Below are 21602 nucleotides of genomic sequence, written 5' to 3'. Positions count from 1 at the left end.
TATTCTTACCCAGGAGTAAAATAGTCCCTGGGATGGTCAGGCCACATTCCCCAGGTTTAAGAAGGCTGAAAATACCCTGTATTGTAATCTGTCATAATCCCCTGTCTTTTCCAGAATTCAGACCCTGAAACCTTTCCGTCAGTTCTCTCCAATGATTAATATAGATAAAGGCACTCAGGTTCTCAGCTGTACAGGGTCCCTAGGAGAGTGAAAAATTGTCACCAAAAGAAACTAGAACTCCTGTTCGTTTAAATCATGTTTTAGTTTCTCTGAGAGGCTTGTCAGACTCAGGTTTCTACTCATCTGAGATTTGTAGAATCCTGTGACCACAGAACTTAATGATACTTAAAGCAAATTTTTAAGACTCAGGAGCACAGTCGTGTTTGTAGAAAAGTATGTCTCATATGACTTGGTTAATACAACAATCTTATTAATATGAGAACCATAAAATTTGTGTTATGTTATTTGTCTAGACTTGTGAAATTGACATATGCCTCGTTTACTTTTGCTACTCATTTCTCATTTTAAAATCGTTAATATTTACAGCCTACATGTTACCATTATAGTGGGAATAAAAGGCAAGTGATATATGACACCATCACCATTCTCTGTTTGGAGGGGCTTCATGATTTTGGCAACACTCTTAATGCTCAGCAGTGAGATCACTGAATCAAATAACTATGCCGTTCATGGCTCATCTATATACTTTCATAGCTAGATTTTACAGCCTGGTCTCAGCTGTGAGAATTAAATATTTCAACATCCATACGCCTTTAACTTCATTGCTTAAAAATTTGCCCCACATTTTTGCTGTTGGCCTTTGTCCTACTTTTTGGTATGGCACTAACAGGCTGAGCCTTCAGTAAACTATGCTGTTCAAATTCTTGCATAACATTCCAGCTTAGAACACAGTAGTCCTTTTGTTACAGAGGAACCAGCTAAAGAATGTTCTCATTTATGGGGTAGCAAAAACCTCAGACATTACCTATATCATACTGTTCTACATGTTAAAAAATATTTTACCTAAGTAGGCTCTTAATTGCACATGGCACTGAAGAGAGGAGTGTTGACTAAACACAAAATTATGAAAACAGTATTTGTGGTGAAAATATAATCCAAAAATACACTCAGAGACATATGTCAACACGTACGTGTGTCCTAACTAATTCAGCAACGAATGCAAGCTCTTTCTCCGCCCTCCCCATATTAGCTGAACTGGGGTGATGGTAGGAAGTGCCCAGGTAGCTGACATAATCAACTGTTTATCAAGTTTTGGCTGACCTTTAGTGAGTGGCCAGTTGTCAAGCAAGGGTGGCATAAAGATAGTTTTTAAATCCTTCAGTTATTTATTTAAAGACTTGACGGTCCTCCAGCTGCAATGCCAGCGAGCCCAGGTATAACTCAGTATTTGCAACAGAACGTTGTCCCTCAAGATCTTTGCCTTCCATAACCAATTCGCAAACTGCCCTTCCTGTCTGCACCCTGTACCACGGCTGCCTGAGCACCAGGTCAGTAAAGACTGCAGTATGTCTAAAAATCATAGTCCTAAAACCCTCGGGCAGACAAATGCCATTGATCCCAATGTCACATTCAGGAAGTCACTGGTCCAAGTAACCATCTTCAGCAAATTCCCAGGCATGACCAAACTTGCTAGGAAACCAAAAGAGAATTCTGGGAAATAGGCCAGGATCCTGGGTGTTATTGTACAGCATTCAAGCCAATACTGGTTTCAAAATTCTTTTGAGATGGTTACTCAATGATCTAAATGCATTCAACAGTGCTGGGCCACAGATCATGATGCAAGAAACACACCGCAGACGCGTGCTTGCATATCGGTAGAAGAGTTTGTTTTGTGTTTGAATTTGAGTGAAACCTACTGGTGAGGCATTACCAAATACTAGGTATAAAACTGGATTAGGGCTTTCTATCAAATATAATCGGGCTAATCCCTTACCTCTGTCTTCCCTGTTTTCAAAGATGCTGTGAAGAATGAATAAGAAAACATTTTACTTAAGATGTTGTTATAAGCACAAAGAAGACAGGACTCAGAAGATATGAACAAGAAATGGTAAGCCTTTAATAAGCTTTAACAAGTGAGTCATAGTATTCCTAAATAATCTATTAATGGTGATGTGATCTCAATAAAAATGCAACAGGATTTTTTTGGAAGCCAGAAAAACTTTCTCAAATTCATATAGAAAAACAAACAAACAAACAAGGATAGCCAGGAAACCTCTTAAGGGGAAAGAAATGTAATAAGGGTGATCTACACCTACTATAGAGTAAGACATAGCAGAAAGCTGCCATGATCAGAGAGTAATGGTGTATGACAAGACAAGAGAGACCAGGGGAATACACTAAGAAAAACCAGAACTGCATCAAATAGACAGATTTAGTTTATGAGGAAGATGACATTTTAAGGAAGAAGAATCTAAATTGAAAGGACAAGATACCACTTTTCACCTATAAGAATGACAAAGTTCAAAACGCTCGACAACATGCTCTGTTGGTCAAGGTAGTGGGAAACAGGTACTCTCAAATGTGTGCTAGTGGAAATGTGAACAGTTACAGCCCCTTTGGAGGGCAGTTCGGCAACAGCTATTAAAAATAAAAATGCCCATACCCTTTAACTCAGCAATTCTGCTTTTGCAAAGCTATTCTTCAGATATTCTCACACAAGCAAAATGACCTACATATGAAGTAATTCATTGCAGAATTGGTGGCAGCAAAAGATTATAAGCAATGTAAATGGCCATGGATTGGGAATTATTAAATAAATGATGTTACCTCCATACAGTGGAATGATGTGCAGCTTAAAGATTAAGAAAACTAAAGGTAAGGCAGTTCTATAAATACAGGCATGAAACAATCCTTAGGCTACATGTTAAGTGAAAACCAAAACGGAGAATAGTATGAATAGAATATAGAGTGTATAGTATATAGAATGTATACTATTGTGGGGAGTGGGGGTAATAGAAAATACCTCTGAAAGATAAACTAATTCTTGTGGTTTTCTCGGCAAATGAGAATTAGGTAACTGAAGGACAAGTGGGGAAGGAGATCACTTTTAGCTAGATAGTCTTTTGTGCCTTTTGAATTTTTAATTGTATGCATGAGTTACCTATCCCAAAGTGGGTGTGTATGTCTTCAAGAAACAACAAACAATACAACCCTGATAAATTTACATACCACCACCTAAATACTCTTCTTCTTTTGAGAGTATTGAGCAATATGGGAGATTGTAGAATGTAAGAAATAGGAAAGAAGTGTCTTTCCCAGACATTTAGAGAAATAAAGGACCAGGATCTTTAAAGGTAGGATGATTTAACTATCTGTCTGAGCATTCTGAAAGAACTTCAGTAACAGGATTGTTGGCCCAGACATGGCTGTAAGTCAATCTAATAATCTAAATAACTTTTAAAATCATAACCCTTTGCCCATGAACCCTAGGCTTCGAGTGGTCCAAACATTATAAAAATTGTATTTAAATATGCTCAATAGAATTTAGATCCCGTACTTTCTCATGAACCTGGGAACTCCAAAATGACTTTGTTGTTTTGTTTTGTTGTACCTTTGAATTGTTTGTTTCTTTTATGTGGTGAATAATGATAGGCAATGGGGGGAAATGTATCCAGATGACTATGAAATCCAGTTCTTCCTATGATGGAGAAGAAGCAAATGATGTAGGGGTTGGAGTGGCTTAGGGGTTGAGCATCGACCTATGAACCATTAGGTCACAGTTTGATTTCTGGTCAGGGCACATGCTCAGGTTGCCGGCTTGATCCCCAGTAGGGGGTGTGCAGGAGGCAGCTGATCAATGATTCTCGCTCATCATTGATGTTTATCTCTCTCTCTCTCTCTCTCCCTCTCCCTTCCTCTCTGAAATCAATAAAAATATATTTTTTAAAAAACTGATTGTAGCCACTAACAGTGGGGGAATATTTGCTCCCAACTTCACATAAAAGCCAAAGAAAAAGTCTTTGCCAGTATTCCACCTTGCAGCCTCAAGGTTCACATTCCCTTAGAGTAAGGTGACCAGATTTTAACATTGGTAAAGCGGGACACCATTGACCGGAGGGCGGGGGGGGGGGGGGGGGGGGGGGGGGCGGTTCTTGATTAAAAATTTGGTCTATATTGTAATCGCTTTTGGTTTTTTTAATAAAAGGAAATTCACTTCTTAGATCATCGTTGAATTTGCATCCTCTTTTCTTACTCATTATGTAAAAAAATCTAAAAAAAATAATTTAAAATTATATTATAAATTATTATATACATATTGCTTAAAAACACAGTAAGTAGGTACATAATTACATGAACATATTTTATTGTTAGTTTATAAATTAAATTAGATTGTTATAAAGTAACTATATTTTAAAAATTATTTTAATTTTAATCCTATATTTCTTTCTAAATAATAACAATACTAACTTGTATTATTTTTCCTCTGAATTTGCCATAACGTAATTCCTAAGTGTCACTTTCAAGGCCGGCGCTAGACTTTTTGCCGCCACTATAAAATATAAATAATACGAGTACTGTCTGCTAAATTCAAGAAAATTTATGTATTTATGAAATAAATAAATTACTTACCTAAATTACCTGAATAGCTGATTTGTAATGACATCACTTGTTTAACTAGCTTACTAGCACGCAGTACAATGTGTATCGTCTGAGAGACAGTTACAAAATGTTTTCCTCGTTGCCAATCCCAAAAAATGCCATTGGTCATTAAGTCCAAACAATGGTGGTCGAATTCTAACAACTGATCAACAATGCGAACTTTGATAAGCAGTTCTCGATAATCAGTTCTCAACAATTATTTGTTATTATTAAAGTTTAACATTATAAAATTAACAAAGATAATATAAAACTCATATCCTGGCTAAATAGCCACATGGCCGCCGAAAACCATATATTCCCTTCCCGTTCTCCCTAGCTTGTCGTGCATTCTTTCCAAAAATTGGGACTTTTTTAAAATGCCGCGGGACGCGGGACAAATTGTTAAAAATCGGGACTGTCCCGCCAAAAGCGGGATGTCTGGTCACCTTACCTTAGAGGAGCCATTGTTTTTGCAAAACACACTAACATGTTTTGGGATATTCAAAGACAGGCCTGGAAAAGCTCAAAATAGTTCTGTATATTAGGAGAACTGAGCTGAGGAGTGGAGAACCCTAGAGCCCAAGTAAATTGAAGGTAGGAAGATATGAAAGGGGTCTCCAAGGGAAATGGAAACCAAGCAACCTCTGTAAAGTTTGCTGCACACACAGATGCCTGTGTGAATGATAATTTAGGGAAACAATGGGGAAAGGGCTGATACTCCTCACTCGGGACAAAGCAATGTAGAATAGTAAAAGCATGTGGTAAAGCAAAACAGTTGATAAATCAAAGTAATTCTTCAAATCCTGAGGTGATTGGAAATTGCTTAAATTACCCAGAGTTCCCTGAGGAGGAACACAAGAGCTCAAGTAATTTCCTTTGAATTTCAAAGGAGAAAGTAATCCCACTGACATCTGGGTTACACCCCCCTCCACTCAAAACCTGCACAATGAGATTATGAAATAGGCAATACATTTCTATATCAACAGCATTAAGCAGGCAAACGGGAGTGCTTGGTATTCCCCACTCCTTTCTCAAGAAACATTTAGAGGTATAAGTTCACCCAGTCTCCAATTCTTAGTCAGGAAATTAAACTTCTTAGGACTTTCCTGAGATGTTTTTTAAATACTTGCTTCCTCCAAAGAACTTAAATTCTCTCTCCAAAGAACTTCCTAAGTATTTACTCATAAAAATATTTCCATGTTTTTTTTCTAGTACGTTTATGAATCAGTTTGTTGACATTTAAATCTGCTGATCTATTTCAAATTTACGTTGGTATACAGAGTGAAGTATTTTCTTCCCATCTCGGTTAACTGTTGAAACATTTTTTATGGGATAATCAATTCTTCCCCTATTTAATTAAAATGCCACTTTTATCATGCTAAAATTATTCATATGTAAGTCTATTTCTGGATTCTGGAATTGATGCCATTGACTTCATTCACAGAGCACACTGTTTTGATACAGTTTTATAATGTTATGCTTTCTTGTGGGGATAGTTTTCCCTCGTTATTCTCCCCCTTTTTTAAAAAACTTGAACAAAATCTATTGCTTTTCCTGATTGTCTCTGGTCCGGCTTTGGAAGAGCGTATTGGGTTCATCCGGCCTTGTTTCCAGGCTGCTGCTGCTTTCAGGGCCCTTTTCTGCTTCTTCAGCTTCTGAACCTCCTGGTAACCTGAATGCACAGTCTTCCTGGTCACCCAGCGAGGGTGGGCTTTTCGGTAGTACAGAGGGGCAAAGGTGTACTCAATCCCCATGCATATCGTCTCAAAGGCATTGTAGCTGGTCTTACGAAGCGTTTGAGCATCTTTTTCCTCTGGTCAATGCTCATCAGCAAATGGCACTTGAGAGCTTTGTCCTTTCCATGTTTCTGCCTGTGTTCTTCGTAATTGTGGATTTTGACTGTCAAGGCAACAATTCCGAGCCTCTGGGAAGCTGGTGTCCTCAGGGTTTGCCACAACCTTGTTCAACAATTGTTCTTTCTTGATTTTAGTTTCTCTTTCTGGTTCCCCATTCCCAAAGACAAGAGTCTTTTCACCACATCATTAACCTTCTCAGTTCCAAGGACCTTCTGATAATCTTTGAGGAATGTGGAAGGGGGCGGGTCATCTTCTTGGCTGGGCCGTACTGGTTTCTGGAAGAGGAAGAGACAACAGGGAGGTGAGGGGCGGACCTGGAGGGTCAAATGGAAGCTGGGCGCACCCTACAGCTATGGGCTGGGGCCTGGGGCAGAATGGAAGTCAGCACCCTCCTGGCAGCCCTCAGCCTGGTGGCTTCTGACCCCAGGGCTACACCATGGCCTTCGAGGTGCAGAGCAGGTTACACGGACCTGTTCTCCTTTTATTTTTAAAGTAAGGTTCTCATTTATAACTTCAAGGGGTTTTGTTTTGTTTTCTAATAAGAACTTTAAAATCTTTTAAGAACTTTAAAAGTTTTTCTAATTCTTTTTTTTTAGAAGAAAACATAGGTACTATTTTATTAATTTGACCTCTAAGGCAAGGGAAATAAAAGCAAAAATAAATGAATGGGACTATATCATACTTATGACTTTCTTTTTTTTTTAATCTTTGAAATTATTTTTTTTTAATTTTCTTTATTGATTAAGGTATTACATATGTGTCCTTATTCCCTCATTGCAACCCACTCCCCCACTCATGCCCTCACCCCACTGTTGTCTGTGTCCATTGGTTAGGCTTATATGCATGCATACAAGTCCTTTGGTTGATCTCTCCCCCTTACCCTTACCCTCCTTTACCTTCCCTCGTTTGACGGATGCTTCTCTGTCTTTGGATCTGTTTTTGTTCATCAGTTTATGTTGTTCATTATATTCCACAAATGAGTGAGATCATGTGATATTTATCTTTCTCTGACTGGCTTATTTCACTTAGCAAAATGCTCTCCAGTTCCATCCATGCTGCTGCAAATGGTAAAAATTCCTTCTTTTTTATGGCAGCGTAGTATTCCATTGTGTAGATGTACCACAGTTTTTTAATCCATTCATCTGCTGATGGGCACTTAGGCTATTTCCAAATCTTAGCTATTGTAAATTGTGCTGCTATGAACCTAGGGGTGCATATTTCCTTTTTGATTGGTGTTTCTCGTTTCTTGGGATATAGTCCTAGAAGTGGGATCACTGGGTCAAATGGGAGTTCCATTTTTAGTTTTTTGAGGAAACTCCATACTGTTCTTCACAGTGGCTGCACCAGTCTGCATTCCCACCAGCAGTGCACGAGGGTTCCTTTTTCTCCACATCCTTGCCAGCACTTGTCATTTGTTGATTTGTTGATGATAGCCATTCTGACAGTTGTGAGATGGTACCTCATTGTTGTTTTGATTTGCATCTCTCGGATAATTAGTGACTTTGGGCATGTTTTCATATGTCTCTTGGCCTTCCTTCTGTCTTCTTTTGAAAAGTATCTATTTAGGTCCGTTGCCCATTTTTTTATTGGGTCGTTTATCTTCCTTTTGTTAAGTTGTATGAGTTCCCTGTAAATGTTGGAGATTAAACCCTTATCAGTGATAACATTGGCAAATATGTTCTCCCATGCAGTGGGCTTTTGTTGTTTTGTTGATGGTTTCTTTTGCTGTGCAAAAGCTTTTTATTTTGATGTAGTTCCATTTGTTTATTTTCTCTTTAGTTTCCATTGCCCTAGGAGTGGTATCAGTGAAGAAATTGCTTCAGCATATGTCTGAGATTTTGCTGCCTGTGGATTCCTCTAGTATTTTTATGGTTTCCTGTCTTATGTTTAAGTCCTTTATTCATTTTGAGTTTATTTTTGTGTGTGGTGTAAGTTGGTGGTCTAGTTTCATTTTTTTGCATGTATCTGTCCAATTTTCCCAACACCATTTATTCAAGAGACTGTCTTGACTCCATTGTATGTTCATGCCTCCTTTGTCAAATATTAATTGAGCATAGAGGTTTGGGTTGATTTCTGGGTTCTCTATTCTATTCCATTGATCTATATGTCTGTTCTTGTGCAAGTACCAGGCTGTTTTGAGAACAGTGGCTTTGTAATATAGCTTGATATCTGGTATTGAGATTCTACCTACTTTGTTCTTCTTTCTCAGGATTGCTGCAACTATTCGGGGTCTTTTTTTATTCCAGATAAATTTTTGGAAAGTTCATTCCAGGTCTGTGAAATATGCTGTTGGTATTTTAATGGCGAGTGCATTGAATCTATAGATTGCTTTGGGTAGTATGGACATTTTAATGATGTTGTTTCTACCAATCCATGAACATGGTATGTTCTTCCATCTGTTTATGTCTTCCTCTATCTCTTTTTTCAATGTCCTGTAGTTTTCCACATATAGGTCTTTTACCTCCTTAGTTAAGTTTATTCCTAGGTATCTTACTTTTTTTTGGTGCGATAGTAAATGTGATTGCTTTTTTAGTCTCTCTTTCTGTAAGTTCACTATTGGTGTATAGAAATGCCATAGATTTCTTGGCATTAATTTTGTATCCTGCTACATTGCCAAATTCATTTATTAAGTCTAATAATTTTTTGATGGGGTCTTTAGGGTTTTCTATGTACAATATCATGTCATCTGCAAATAAGGACAGTTTTACTTCTTCTTTTCCAATTTGAATGCCTTTCATTTCTTCTTCTTGTCTAATCGCAATGGCTAGTACTTACAGTACTATGTCAAACAGGAGTGGTGAGAGTGGGCATCCCTGTCTTGTTCCTGTTCTTAGGGGAAATGGTTTTAGTTTTTGCCCATTGAGTATGATGTTGGCTGTGGGTTTGTCATATATGGCTTTTATTATGTTGAGGTCTGATCCTTCTATTCCTACCTTGATGAGAGTTTTTATCAAGAAAGGGTGTTGGATTTTGTCAAATGCTTTTTCTGCATCAATTGATATCACTATGTGATTTTTATCTCTCAACTAGAGGCCTGGTGCACAAAATTCGTGCACTTGGGGGAGGGGGTCCCTCAGTCCGGCCTGCACCCTCTTGCAGTCTAGGAGCCCTCAGGGGATGTCTGACTGATGGTGTGGGGAGCGGGCCTAAGCCATCAATTGGACATCCTTAGCACTGCTGCAGAGGTGGGAGAGGCTCCTGCCACCACCGCTGCACTTGCCAGCCATGAGTCCGGCTTCTGGCTGAGCAGTACTCCCCCTGTGGGAGCGCACTGACCACCAGGAGGCAGCTCCTGCATTGAGCATCTGCTCCCTGGTTGTCAGTACGCATCATAGCAACCGATCGTTCAGCCTTTGGTCAATTTGCATATTAACCTTTTATTATATAGGGTTTGTTTATGTGATGTATCATGTTTATTGATTTGTGGATATTGTACCATCCTTGCATCCCTGGGATAAATCCTACTTGGTCCTGATGTATGATCTTTCTGATGTACTGCTGGATCCAATTTGCTAGAATTTTGTTGAGGATTTTGGCATCTATGTCCATGAGGGATATTGGCCTGTAATTCTTTTTCATTGTGTTGTCTTTATATGGTTTTGGTATTAGAGTGATGCTGGCTTCATAGAATAAGCTTGGAAGTGTTCCTTCCTCTTGAATTGTTTGGATAGTCTGAGGAGAATAGGTTTTAGTTCTTCCTTGAATGTTTGGTAAAACTCCCCTGTGAAGCCATCTGGCCCTGGACTTTTGTTTGCTGGAAGCTTTTTGATGACTGCTTCAATTTCTTCCATAGTTATCAGCCTATTGAGATTTTTAGATTCTTCCTGATTGAGTTTTGGGAGCTTATATTTTTCTAGGAATATGTCCATTTCTTCCATGTTGTCTAGTTTGTTAGAATAGAGTTGTCATAGTATTTTTTTTAAATATATTTTATTGATTTTCTACAGAGAGGAAGGGAGAGGGATAGAGAGCTAGAAACATTGATGAGAAACATCGACCAGCTGCCTCCTGCACACCCCCCACCGGGGATGTGCCCGCAACCAATGTACATGCCCTTGACCGGAATCGAACCTGGGACCTTTCAGTCCGCAGACTGACGCTCTATCCACTGAGCCAAACCGGTTTCGGCCATAGTATTTTTTAACAATTCTTTGTATTTCTGTGGGGTCTGTTGTTATTTTGCATCTTTCATTTCTGATTTTGTTTATTTGGGTCCTCTCTCTTTGCTTCTTGGTGAGCCTGGCTAGAGGTTTATCAATCTTGTTTATCCTTTCAAAGAACCAGCTCTTGGTTTCATTGATCTTTAGTATTGTGTTTTTTATCTCTATGTCATTTATTTCTGCTCTGATCTTTATTATCTCCTTCCTTCTGCTCACTCTGGGCTTTTCTTGTTGCTCTCTTTCTAATTCTTTAAGTTGTAGAGTTAGATGATTTACTGCCATTTTTTCTTGTTTTTTGAGGTAGGCCTGTAGAGCTATAAACTTCCTTCTCAGTACTGCTTTCATTGTGTCCAATAGATTTTGGATTGTTGTGTTTTTATTGTCTTTAGTTTCCAGGATGTTTTTAATTTCTCCTTTGATCTCTTTGGTAACCCAATCATTGTTTAATAGCATGATATTCAGCTTCCAAGTGTTTGAATTTTTTGGATTGTTTTCATTATAGTTTATTTCTAATATTATGCCATTGTGATCTGAGAAGATGCTTGATATGATTTCAATCTTCTTGAATTTGGGGAGATTTTGCCTGTGACCCACTATGTGGTCTATTTTTGAAAATGTCCCATGTGCACTTGAGAAGAACATATATTCCGTGGCTTTGGGGTGAAATGTTCTGAAGATGTCAACTAAGTCCATCTGCTCTAGTGAGTCATTTAGGATTACTGTTTCTTTGCTGATTTTTTGTCTAGAGCAGTGGTCGGCAAACTGCGGCTCGCAAGCCACATGCGGCTCTTTGGCCCCTTGAGTGTGGCTCTTCCACAAAATACCACATGCGGGCACGCATGTACAGTGAGATTAAAACTTCGTGGCCCATGCACAGAAGTTGGTTTTCGGCCTGGGCAAGTCTATTTTGAAGAAGTGGCGTTAGAACACTCAAGGGGCCAAAGAGCCACAGTTTGCCGACCACTGGTCTAGAGGATTTATCCAGTAATGTCAGTGGTGTATTAAAGTCCTCTACTATGATTGTATTGTTGTTGATATCTCTCTTCATATCTTCCAGTAGATTTTTATGTATTTGGGTGCTCCTGTATTGGGTACATATATGTTTACCAGGGTTATATCCTCTTGTTGTATCGATCCATTTAGCATTATGAAGTGGCCTTCCTTATCTCTTGTTATGGCCTTCACTTTGAGGTCTATTTTGTCAGATATAAGTATTGCTACCCCAGCTTTTTTTTCATTTCCATTTGCCTGAAAGATATTTTTCCATCCCTTCACTTTCAGTCTGTGTGAGTCCCTTGTTCTGAGGTGGGTCTCTTATAGACAGCATATATATGGGTAATGTGTTTTTATCCATTCAGCCACTCGATGTCTTTTGATTGGAGCATTTAGTTCGTTTACATTTAAAGTTATTATTGATAGGAACTTGTTTGTAGCCATTTTTATTTTTTGTGCCTGTGTTCCTTCTTACCTTTTTATTTATTCTTTTTACACCAGTCCCTTTAGCATTTCTTGCATTCTGGGTTGGTAGTGATAAACTCCCTTAGCCTTTTATTTTGTCAGTGAAGCTCCTTATTTCCCCTTCAATTTTGAATGATAGCCTTGCTGGATAGAGTATTCTTGGACTCAGTCCCTTGCTTTGCATCACTTTTTAAATTTCCTTTCATTCTTTTCTGGCCTGATGTGTTTCTGTTGAGAAATCATTTGATAATCTAATGGGAGAGCCCTTGTACGTAACTTTCTGTTACTTTTGTTGAGTTTTGGTATCAATTATAGGCTGGCTTCATCATGAGGCCCTGCAGGTTTTTCTTCTTTTCCACATGCTTTTAGAACATTTGATGTCACCTATTACTTAAAAGTTGGTAAATTTACTAGTAAAATCATGTGACATTATTTGTTTATTTTTGTAGGGAGGTTGACAAATTTCATAGTAATTGCTATGTTTTGATTATCTCTCTCCTGGGAATGACATTGGTAATTAATATTCTACTAGAAAGATATCCATTTTGTGTTTTTTAAAATTTTGGATTTTCATAGAGCTGAGCAAATAGAAGTCTTTTAATTTCTCCTTTGTGGTTGTTAAACCATTTCCTATTTTTAATATGTGTGCTTTCTCTATTAAAACATGGCTTACTGCCCAACCGGTGTGGCTCAGTGGATAGAACGTCGGCCTGCGGACTGAAGGGTCCTGGGTTCGATTTCCGGTCAAGGGCATGTACCTTGGTTGCGGGCACATCCCCAGTGGGGGGCGTGCAGGAGGCGGCTGATGGATGTTTCTCTCTCTCATCGATGTTTCTATCTCTCTATCCCATTCCCTTCCTCTCTGTAAAAAATCAATAAAATATATTTTAAAAAAAACAAAAACATGGCTTACTTATTAATTTTGTTGTGTGTTTTTTTAAAGGGGAAGAATTAAATTTTAGTGAAGAGAATGAAGCTCTTAATTCTTCTTTTTCTATTAGGTAAATATAATTATAAATTTAAATGTCTTGTGGTGTGTTTTTTATTTTGGAATTATTGGCAATTAACTTTTCCTAAACAACACACCTAATGACAATTGAAATTTTAAAAAATACACTTTTTATTGACTTTCTTTAAAATGGCCTTTTCCTGTTCCCTATTATCTTAGTAAATTATTATACAATGGGTCAAGCTATAATCTGCATATCAAGAAAAAGTACATCTCTAGCTTCTCTCCCTGCCAAGAAGTTGCTTTATCTATTAATTTAATTCTTTAGCAACCTAGCCAGTATTCCTTGTTTGTGTGTGTGGCTTTGGTATTATCATGAACCAGTTAGTTCTGTTCCTTTTAATTCAAATCAATATAACAGCCTTTTACTTTTTACTTGTGACTGTCCAAAGTGCTGGAGAGAGAAAACTCAATAAGCCAAACTTCCCTCTCTCCACTGCTCCCTACCTGAAGGAGCTCAAAGCCTGTCCTATTGGTATAGATTGCTCTAATAGCCTCAATCAGTCTTTGTAGAAATATGTGTCACAAGACAGGACAGGGAGAAGGGGAATGGCTTGACCCAGATTATTTGCCATAACTAAAAACAAGAAACAAAAGTTAAACTGGTTAATATGCATGCTCAGTAGTCAGAGAGATTCTCACAGCAGTATTATTTGTAGAAACCCTCATGAGCCTGAATGAAGCTCTTGTTTGGCTCCCTAAATTCTGCCAGTATTGAATCCCGGATTGTATTTCTCAGAGGGAAGCCTTGGTCCTGCCTGCTCTGCCAAGGAGAGTTGAGGGTGGAGAGGCCTCCATTTCTCCACTTCTCTCGATTCTCGATACCAGTGGGCTCTGGGAGTAAGAAAACCAGTTTACATAGAAGCTAGCAAAATAGCTTAATTGCCTTCAGAGATTTTAATTTCTAGCAAATGCAAAATATCCTCAATTATTTTAATTCTTACATTCCACATAGAAGTTGGAAGAAATGTACAAGTAATATATGCACAAATGAGATACATTTATTATTTCTTACTTAAAATAGCGAATTCAAAATAATCAACATTCTCCTCAGAGACACTCTGATGATAGAAGTAGCCTTCGATGTATTATGATGTTGCAAGGAAAGAACAGGATTTGGGGCTTATTACTCCTTTGAACACATTGGAAACCAGAAGGCAAAGCAAGAATACAATAGTATACCTTTGGAACATTTCAGTAAATTTAGGTTTTGTATTTTTTTCTCTGAGGATGAGAAACAGTGAGTCATCTGGAGTCTCTGGTACAAGTAGTTAGTTTACGAACACTTTGGGGAAAGAAGTTATCTGCACCCCATGAATAAGTGCCCCTGAGAGGAAAGTGTTTTCTAGTCTGGTTGGAAGTTAGTGTCCACACAACACTCATTTCTCATCCTTGTCCCATCTGGAAAGTCTCAGCTCTCACTTTCCCTCACTTTTTGGAATACACACACAGAGCCAAGAACGGGTGTGGGACGTTGTTCTGTCTTTAAGGCCATTTTGCATCTGCTTTGGTACCATTACATTTTCATGAAATTGTTGCAGTGGTAACATAACTCCAACTGTACACATTTTAATTTGTCCCTTTCTGCATTAAAATAAAACCCTTGACCAGTTAAATGTATTCTAGTTGTAGTTAATAAGAGCAAGAGAATGAAGAAGTAGGCTCTGACCGTCCTTGTCCTGCCCACCATAGCCACTTTATTGACACCCATTACATCACAGTGCACTAAAATTTCTACGTCTTTTTCACATTAATGGCCAATATCCAGGTCTTCTCGGTTGAGTTTTGGATCCTGAACTCAAATATATTGTCAAGGTCTTTGATTGTAAATAACAGACAACAACTACGGTTCCTTAGGCAGAAATGGAATGTACTAGATGGGTATGTGGTAGCTTCTAGAATCAAAGAAAGGTGGAAGTGGATCAGATAGGACAAAGGAGGCAAAGCTCAGACAAGTTGTCACCATGGGAACAGGCTGCTGAAGACATGCCACTGGCCAGCATGGCACTCACCACCCCTCGACTGGTATCGGCACCCCTGGATACCTACACCCTGTGCTTTAGTTTTGCATCTTGCCCTTCCAGACTCTACTCCCTGTGGACCCAGCCTGAAGAGTCCCTAAATGACCTGAGCCTTGCGTCACCCCCTCAGGATATAAAGTCCCAGGTGGCAGCATTTGATTGGCTGTGCTTAGGTCTTATCCTGGTTCACGCTCCCAAGGAGATAACTGCCCATTTTTCCTCCAAGGTGAAGCCCGCTTTCCTATTATTCTCTTAGGGTTCTTCCCAAATACAAATGCGTCGGGCACTGGGCAACCCACATTACAAATATCTACTATATGTACATTTTCATTTGGTTAATTTGGATTCATCACTTGAGAATAATATATTTATTATTAATGTAATAATCAAGTAATGATTCATTCTATCATTCAGTTAGATAGTTTTCATTCCCAAGTTTCTGTTGTTACACACTAGTCTAACCTAGTCTTTTGAGTTTCTCTAGACTCAACCAAAGGATTGCACAGCATAGGGTTTAAGTAAGCATTGTGACCAGGCTTCCCTCTGGTTTGAGAACCACACATTAATCTTCAAGAAATGGTTGTCCAAACAGCTATGGCTCTCCGGGTTGCCTACTCACCCTATATACACACCTCCATCCTGCCACTTATATAACAAATATTAAGAAAGGTTTTAGCCCTAGCTAGTTTGGCTCAGTTGGATAGAGCATCAGCCTGCGGACAGAAGGGTCCCAGGGTTCAATTTCAGTCAAGAGCACATGCTCGGGTTGTGGGCTCGATCCCCAGTAGGGGGCAGCTGGTCAATTATTCTCTCTCATTATTGGTGTTTCTCTCTCTCTCCCTCTCCCTTCCTCTCTTAAATCAATAAAAATATATTTTAAAAAAGAAAAAGAAAAAAAGAGCTAACATGATTTACTAACGTAGAGCAAAGGTTTGAGTAATCACAATAAATGTAGGTTTAAAAAAAACTAAGAGATTAGAGTAAGTAGAAAGAAGGAGGTAGGTAATGGAGACTAAAGATTATCTAATATAATCACAAATGGTGTCCCTGAAATATTAAACCCATCAAATTAAACAAAAGTATTCAAGAGAATATTCCTGAGACAAAGAAAACTGAGTTTGCAGAGTTAAAAAACATATTGTGTCAGAAAACTTCAACCTTAAAGAATACACAATACTGAGATACATGTTGGCCTACCTATTGAAATTCAAAAGTAAAGGATTCCTTCAGGCATTGAGACAAGCAGTATTAAATTATCTACTGGGGATGGCTTGACCTCAGAATTTAATGTCAGAAAACAGAAGCAATGACTAAAGGAGTGTAAACCCAAGGATATCTTATCTCCAAATAAGTGGTCATTCTGGTATGCATGCTAAACAGATTTTCCTAAACACATAGAAATCAGGAACCACAGCACCCATGAACCTCTCTCAGAAAAACTACTTGCTGATATCCTGGCATTCAAGAGAATTAAAATGAGGGGAAAAAGGTACACAAAAGCCATATACAGGGCTTTGGGGAATACCAAATCCATTTAAATGTAGACCAATACCAACTGATGGACTGTCACTGAAGAGAATGTTAATGTTACAAACTCACTGATATAAAAATAATAGTATAAAAGTTGGGGAGAGCTCTTGCAGCTCAGCCACAGACATGCCATCCAGACTGGGGAAGACCCGAAAACTTCGGGGCCACGTGAGCCACGGCCGCATCTGGCAAGGACGGGGTGGGGGGGAGGGGGGGCACACAGTAATGCTAGTGGCTTGCATCATCATGGGATAAACTTTGACAAATAGCACCCAGGTTACTTTGGGAAAGTTGGTATGCCGCATTACCACTTAAAGAGGAACCAGAGCTTCTACCCAACTGTCAACCGTGATACTGGTCAGTGAGCAGACACAGGTAAATGCTGGCAGAACAAGCCAGTAGCTGCTCCTATCATCGATGTGGTGAGATCAGACTACTACAAGTTCTGGGAAGGGAAGGCTCCCAAAGCAGCCTGTCATCCTGAAGGCCAAGTTCTCCAGCTGAAGAGCTGAGGAGAAGATTAAGGGTGTTGGTGGGGCCTGTGTCCTGGTAGCTTGAAGCTACATGAAGGGAAGTTCATTAAAATGTCCTCAAGTAAAAAAAAAAAAAAAAAAAAAAAGTTGGGGAGAGAAGAAATGAAGATGGGAGAAAGTATTATCTCCAGCATTTATAGAAGGGGGTCAATCAGTGTATGAAATTAAAACATCTGGTTCAAACAAAAAATAATGACTTTCAAAATCTCTCTGAAAGATCTTTTAGGCCCTGGCCGGTGTGGCCAGTTGGTTGGGTGTCATCCCATGCACCAAAAGTTTGTTGGTTCCATTCCAGATCAGGGCACATGCCTGGGTTGCGGGCTTGATCCCCACTAGGGGGCGTGCAGGAGGCAGCCGATCAATGTTTCTTTCTCCCTCTTCTTTCCTCTCTCTTTTCTCACAAAAAAAGAAAAGATAAAAAGTGTGTGTGTGGGGGGGGGGGGGGGGAGATCTTTTAGGAGTTAATATTTATCATAAAGAAGAAAAAAATTATTGGAAATTGAGCATTTCTTTCTATTTCACTTCAATTTTGTTTTCTATAAAATCCAAGTATGTTCTTTTATGAAATCCAAGTGAAACTAAATTGAATAGTATTATTTGTTTGATAGTAAAGGGGCCTAGTGTGATGATGTCACACCATTGGGGTTAGGACATCATAGGCAAATATTAAGTTCTGTTGATCCCCCTTTAAAAATGTACATTTGTTCCATTGTGTTTATATCTACTAAGCCAGTGGTTTCTCTTTTATTATCATTATTGATTGATTTATTTTTTTTTTTTAGAAAGAAAAAAAAACACATCGATTTGTTGTTCCACTTATTTATGCATTCATTGGTTGATTCTTGTATGTGCCCTGACTGGAGACTGAACCTACAACCTTGGTATATCAGGGATGACACTAACCAACTGAGCTACCCGGCCAGAGCTAGCTAAGTGGTGTCAAATTATGTCTTACATGAGTAAATAAATTTGCCCAAACTCACCAAACTGTATTTTACTATATGTAAATTTATCTTGATACAACTTATTTAAAAGACTTTTTAAATGATGCCCCATTGGAGTCTGCGTAGAGGAACAGGGAAGAAAAGAAGGTGAGTGGGCAGGACTTTTCCCTCCCCCATCTCCTACCCATCTCTGTGTCATTAACCCCGGGCAGTTTGGCATTTATGTCTTTTACACAAAGTCTTCAACATTCGGTTCCATAGCTTTAAGGGAGAAAAAACAACAACCCATTACTGTTTTAAAAGTTGATGTCAATTGATCTGAATATAAACATAAATTGTGTATGGCCGTAGGTGGCAGGGAGGAGGAACAAGCTAACAAAATAATTCCCAGGAATTAAAGGTAAACTAATATTGAAGACATTTCTGAATGGGACGCACATTTCTGCTTTTCAGCAGCTTCTGCACAGTCCTTCCCAGACGAATGGAGATGGTCTCCAGATGGCGCGCGGTGCTTCTAGATGTGTGAATGGGCCTCGCGGGCGCACCACCCCCGGACTCAGCCTCCACCGTCCCCAGCTCTGATCAAGTTACCAGCAGGCCCACGCCAGGGAGCGGCTGGCTGGGGTCCTGGCAGCACAAAACCTTTTCAGTTTCCCTAACAATTTCCCCCCTCATCCTTGCAATGTTTTGGCAGCTGTGGAGCCTCTTTTTCAATTTGCTTTCAACTTGCCTAATGCTTCAAGCCACAGGGGAGACCCAAAACCCTGCAGAACATCCAGGAATGCAAAGCATTTGCGATGAGTCACAGCTGCAGAGGTGCCAGCAAGGACTGTTCCAGACTTAGAGAGGGAAGAGGAAGGAGGGGCCCGTGGCAGCAGCTGCAGAGCCTGGTTGCAGGCTGGACCCAGGGAAGAGGAGCAGTGGCATTGGCTGGAATGAGGATAGAAAATGTAAATGTAAGAAAAGAGCTGGAGGGGGACCGCTCCTCTGAGGCATCCATCCCCACCTGCTCCGTGTGGGGGCTGTCAGCTCTGCTAGCCACATTCTCCAAATCCTAAAGATTTCGCAGGAAAAACCACCTTCTGGAATACAGAGAATTGCAAGTTGGCGCTTGGAAAATGATCCCTGGCTGTCCTCTAACCAACAATCATAAAGGGCTCAGCCCACTGAGCTTTGCAGCACACTATTTTAAGATGCCCTTTAAAAATGCAGTGGGCGTTCTCTCCTTCTCTGCCAACAGAGGGGGCATTCACTGGCTCTTTCTTGCTGCCTGAAGGTACTCCTCCCTTTAAGCCCTGGAGAGGGCATTTGATGTCAAAAACCTCTCTTTCACTTTTTATTAACTACGAATAGAGGACACATTTATAATTTTCATCTGAAATATTAACGACTCTAGAGAATAAGAAGTTTCTCTCTCACTTCTGCCCACCTGGCCATCTGGTTCTCCATCCCAGAAGCAAGGACTGTTACCTACTTCTTGTGTATTTTTCCAGAAGTGTTCTTTGCATGTTCAAGCATGTCTGACATATGTAAATTTTTGTGCCAATAACAGATGTTACACAATGTTCCATTCTTTGTTTTTAATAACCTGGGAACTGTTTCATATCTGTACAAGTAGGACTCCCTCGTTTATTTGTTTACCTTAACTAGATATTTATTTGTTTATTTTAACTAGATATTTCAACAGTACCCTGTTAATACACATGTTGGTTGTTTTCAGTCTTTCCTATTACAAACTGTGCTTCAGTGAATACCTTTGAACATATATCGTGGGCAGGTATATATGTAGGTAAAATTTCTAGAAATGGGATTGCTATGTCATGTTTTGGTAGACATTTTATGAAATTGCCCTCCTTTGGAGACTATACCAATTTATATTCACACACATGAGAGGGCCCATCTCCCCTATGCCTCAGCACAGGGTTATCCAACCTCTGTCAGCTGATAGGTTAAAAATGGTATCTTATTGTCCTTTTACTTTGGTTTCCCCTTATTGCCAGTGACACGGAGTGTCTTTATCGGTGTTTGCGAGCCCGGCATGTTCTGCTCTGGGAACTGCCTGCTCTGCCCACTCTCCGCTGCACCGTTTGCCCTGGTCCTGTGGCAGGATTCGGCCTCTTGTAGGTTGTCCGACTGAGGGCTCAGCCCCTTGCTGGCTGGCTGCTGGGGCCACAGGAAGTTCCTTGCCCCCTGGGCCCCTCCCAATGTAAGGGAGGGAGTCCGTAGAGTCCACTAGCAAGATGGAAGTGACCATCTTATCCATCTTATGCAACGTACAGAAGGAACATTCCATCACCTGTGCCACCGTCCGCTGGTCAGAAGCAACTCACAGGTCCCACTCACGCTCAAGAGGAGGGGGTGACACGGGGAGTGAGTACCAGGAGGTGGGGGCTCACTGGAGTCATCCTTGAGTCTGTCCACCCCCGGCCCTCAGTGGCCCAAGTCCCTCCCGCAGGCAACATGCACCTGCCTCCTCTCACGTTCTCCAACAGTCTCATCCCGTTGGAAGTGCAGCATCTCGTCGTCTGAAGCACGCCCACGTGTGACTGAGGCTCCTCAGGGAGCTCACGGAGTCCAACAACTGGAGCACAGTTCCTCCCCCTGTGGACCTATGGGACTAATGTGACAAGTCACCTGCCTCTGCGCCTAACACGTCCAGTGGGGGCCAGGCCCGGGATGGCGGCAGACACACTCCCGTTCCGAAAGGAAGGACATGGGAGGCACCAAGGAGTCACGGTCCATAGCATTTCACAGGTCTCGACCATGTTTTTTTCTCTTCGTCTGTGCTTAACCAGAAGTGTTCTTTGCATGCTCAGGTATATCTGGTATATGTAAATGTGCCCAAAGTTTACATATGTCACAAGAGCCCTGTGAGGGTGGGTACTATTATCCTTATTTTACCTCAGAGCGAACTGGGGTAGGGAGAGGTTAGACAGCTTCCCAAGAGCACACAGGCCGTCAGTGGCGGAAACAGACACAGGATCCTCAGACGAGCATTCCCGGAGGAGCAATTGTAGGGGGTTTGAGTGAAGGAACTAAAGTGGTGTTCTCAGCTGGCAGAAATTCTCCCCTGTCCTTGTAACACAAGGGGTGTGTGTGTGTGTGTGTGTGTGTGTGTGTGTGTGTGTGTGTGTGTGTGATGTTTCAGCCCCTTTTGCACCCCAGGCAGCAGCAAGTCAACAACTGTGGGGCTATTCACAATTCATCGGTATTTTTCCTACCCTGCTTCACTGACGGGTCCCTGCACCTACAGCAGGAGTGTGTGTCTTTATTTCAACCCCCTCCCCTGCCACTCCTCGGCGCCACCTGGAAACTCCAAGCAGCCTGTCCCCATCATTCCGAACAAGGGAGTGTTGCATTCCTTCTCCTGGCACCTGAGACCCCCTGCAGGTGTCCTCCGGTGTCTTCGCCAGCCCCCCTCAGTCTTCGCTGCCTCTGGCAGCCAGCCCTCTGCGTTAGTGTTTGTAGATCAGAGTTTGCGTTGTCACTTTT

At 40.4% G+C, this 21602-nt stretch overlaps 1 pseudogene across 1 annotated transcript; it reads right to left on the bottom strand.

The window, feature by feature from the left end:
- Nucleotides 1–6065: 6065 nt before the first annotated feature.
- LOC307098287 (small ribosomal subunit protein uS15m-like) lies at nt 6066–20627 on the bottom strand (annotated as a pseudogene). Its single transcript has 2 exons — nt 20577–20627; nt 6066–6730 (listed from the first exon to the last, which is right to left on the bottom strand). The product of its transcript is annotated as a small ribosomal subunit protein uS15m-like (transcript).
- Nucleotides 20628–21602: the final 975 nt, after the last annotated feature.

Source organism: Cnephaeus nilssonii (genome assembly GCF_951640355.1).
Source record: "Cnephaeus nilssonii genome assembly, chromosome: 4".
In the NCBI taxonomy this organism is placed as follows: Eukaryota; Metazoa; Chordata; class Mammalia; order Chiroptera; family Vespertilionidae; genus Cnephaeus; species Cnephaeus nilssonii.
This window is presented reverse-complemented; position numbering and strand designations above follow the sequence as displayed.